The sequence below is a fragment of the Mandrillus leucophaeus genome, unplaced genomic scaffold (genome assembly GCF_000951045.1).
Source record: "Mandrillus leucophaeus isolate KB7577 unplaced genomic scaffold, Mleu.le_1.0 Scaffold1, whole genome shotgun sequence".
NCBI classification, from domain to species: domain Eukaryota; kingdom Metazoa; phylum Chordata; class Mammalia; order Primates; family Cercopithecidae; genus Mandrillus; species Mandrillus leucophaeus.
This window is the reverse complement of record NW_012098097.1, coordinates 16,212,942-16,215,795: the sequence shown is the minus strand read 5'-3', so window position 1 is coordinate 16,215,795 and position 2,854 is coordinate 16,212,942. Positions and strand designations below refer to the sequence as shown.

At 59.5% G+C, this 2,854-nt stretch overlaps 1 protein-coding gene across 1 annotated transcript in view; it reads left to right on the top strand.

Annotated features, from left to right (window-relative positions):
* Window positions 1-2,854, top strand: part of CCDC57 (coiled-coil domain containing 57) — a 145,448-nt gene that overhangs the window by 93,646 nt on the left and 48,948 nt on the right. The window lies entirely within an intron of this gene.

Sequence of the window (2,854 nt, the reverse complement as noted above, 5' to 3'; positions counted from 1 at the left end):
TCCTCCCCCTTCTTCCTCAGCCTTCTTCCTCCCCTTTCTTCCTCCCCCTTCTTCCTCCGCCTTCTTCCTCCCCTTCTTCCTCCCCCTTCTTCCTCCACCTTCTTCCTCCCCTTCTTCCTCCCCCTTCTTCCTCCCCCTTCTTCCTCCGCTTGCCTCCTCTTTTCCTGGTCCTTCACCTTGACGCCCTGTTGGTGGGGGCAGGCCCGGGCCCATCCCAGTCCTCCCTTCAGCTAACAGCATCTTGTGTTGGAAACTCACACACTGAAGGTGGCTCATGTTTACTTTAATGCAGGGCCTTGATGGCCTGCTGAGGGGGCGTCTGCGTGCACAGTCCTGCCTGCCCCACGCCTAGCGGTGGGCCCTCCCTGCGTGGGGAGGGGGCCACATGGCCCTCACTGCTGCGTTCAGAGCCACGCAGCTGCTCCATGCCACGGCTCTCCTATCCTGGTCCGGGTCAGGGCCTTGGCCCCGAGGGAGTGACCCCCAACTCCATGGCTGGGTTTGAGCCACAGCTCTGAGCTGTGGAGATGACCCCAGGTCCTGATTCTGCAGCTTGGCAGAGCCGACCAGCAGGGCTCCCTTCTTCCTACCTAAGGCCAGAGGGAAAGGCTGTGAAGGACAGACTGCCAGCCTCCCTGACTTCATACCCCAGACTGTTGGTAATTGGGGTAACTGTAGCAACCTATGACCTGTGTGACCTATGAATCCACAGAAGGTTTCAGGGACGGTAGATGCTGTCTAGAAGGCACAAAGTGGAAGACAGCGTGGATCCCCAGGGCACCATGCTTGGGGAGCAGGACCCCAGGGACTCAGACTGGAATAGAGTGGACTGAGGAAGATGGGGCCGTGGCTGTCTCAGGCTCCAGGACAGTGAGGAGCAGGCCAGAGCTGTCTTGGCATGGGATGGGCAAGACCATGAGGATGCCTCAGGGGGACGACAGAGCAGGTATGGGAAGGCGGAGGGAGCCTGAGGCCCCAGCAGGTGCCCAGCCAGTGTGCACAGGAAGGGCTGAGCTGGTTGGTAAGATACTGAGCTGCACCTGCCCCTGTACCTTTGGTACGGAGGTGCTGTCCTCAGGGGTCCCCAGCACCCTAGCCCTCCTGGGCTCCCAGTCCAGCCACTCCAGGGTGGCTCCTGCCCGGTGGGGGCTGTGGCCCCTGGGCCAGCTAGCAGCACCGCGGGGGTAAGCATGTCTGCACCCCCACACGTGTCCCACCCACCTGAACGCCGTGTGTTCCCGGACACGGGTGAGCGCCTCCTTGGGCAGCAAGGGACCCCAGGAGCTCTCACTGGCATCCCTTGCGTAGTTTGCTGTCTTCCCACTTGTTTAGAATGAAGGGGCAAGAATTTATACAAATAAACAGAATTTTTTCTTTTTCTTTTTTTTGAGACAGTCTCACACTGTTGCCCAGTCTGGAGTGTACTGGTGCTATCTTGGCTCACCGTAACCTCCTCCTCCCGGGTTCAAGCAATTCTCCTGCCTCAGCCCCCCAAGTAGCTGGGATTACAGGTGTACCACGCCCGGCCAATTTTTGTATTTTCAGTAGAGACAGGGTTTCACCATGTTGGCCAGGCTGGTCTCAAACTCCTGGTTTCAAGTGATCTGCCTGCCTCAGCCTCCCAAAGTGGTGGGATTACCGTGCCTGGCCCAAATAAGCCGAATTTTAAATTGAGGAATTAAATCCTGTGGCAGACAGAGTGGGAGCTGAAGCCACCTGCAGCCCAATCCCAGTTACTGGAGCTAAGGCGCAGGCGGGGCAAACACTGCGGGCTCCGTGTCTATGTGCTTGGAGGGGACAGTCAGACTCCTCCTGGGTCTGAGCATCCTGTGGCCGGGCTCTCCACCCAGGCGAGGCCCACGCAGCTCTGTCCTCTGCCAAGCAACGTGGCTGAGCTCCTGGAGACGAGGGCGGGCCCAGGTCGTTGCTGCTTGCAGCCGCCGGGAAAGGAGCCCAGACGGAAAAGGGGGTGGGGCCCTCAGGTAGAGGATCAATGTGTCCGTTATGTTGGGTATAGAGAGAAGTGGGTAGAGCTGCGTGTGCATCTGATCCCAGCTCTGTCCTGAGAGGGCCCACAGCCTGGGCTCGGCCGCAGCAGATGCCAGTTCCACAGTTCCAGGCACTGGTTCCATGGTTGCTGCTGTGCTCACAGGAGCCGGGGCTCCAGCATGGAGGCAGGTTCGGAGGGCACAGGAGCCAGCAGAAAGGGGCCCCCACTGACGAGATCTAGGCCAATAGGCAGTGATGGTGAAGACCATAATCCATTGACTCAACCAGGAAATAATGGGTCCAGGCTGATAGCAATGGACAGATCAGTCAGGGGAACGGGGCGCTCCTCCACGCGAGAGTGCCAGCCAAGGAACGCGACAGGAATGGCACACTGGGCGATCACAGATGGGTACTGAGCCAGAGGGATTCCCATCAGACGGACGCAAAGCAGCATCTCCCACGTGTGACTTACTTTCAAGGGTAATGCTGGCTTTCCAGTGGAGCAGCCTGTTGGACCCCAGCTGAGCCGAGTGATCAGAGCTCCCATCGCCCGTGCTGGGTGCACCTGCCTCCGGGCGGGCCACACTGAGACGGCACAGACTCACTCTCAGGGTCCCTGCCAAAGATGCAGAACCCGAGCTTAAGCATGAGGAAACCTCGGGCAGGCCCAAACAGAAGGACTTCTGCACGCTTGGTGGGTGCCCAAACATGGAAGCTGGGGAGCCACTCCAGTTAGGAGACCTGGGAGACCCCACGTAGAAACGCCACGTGCGACCCTGGACCCTGCACAGGAGAGACGGCGTCAGGGCGTTATCCGTAGAAACGCCACGTGGGTCAGGAGAGACGGCGTCAGGGCGTTATCCGT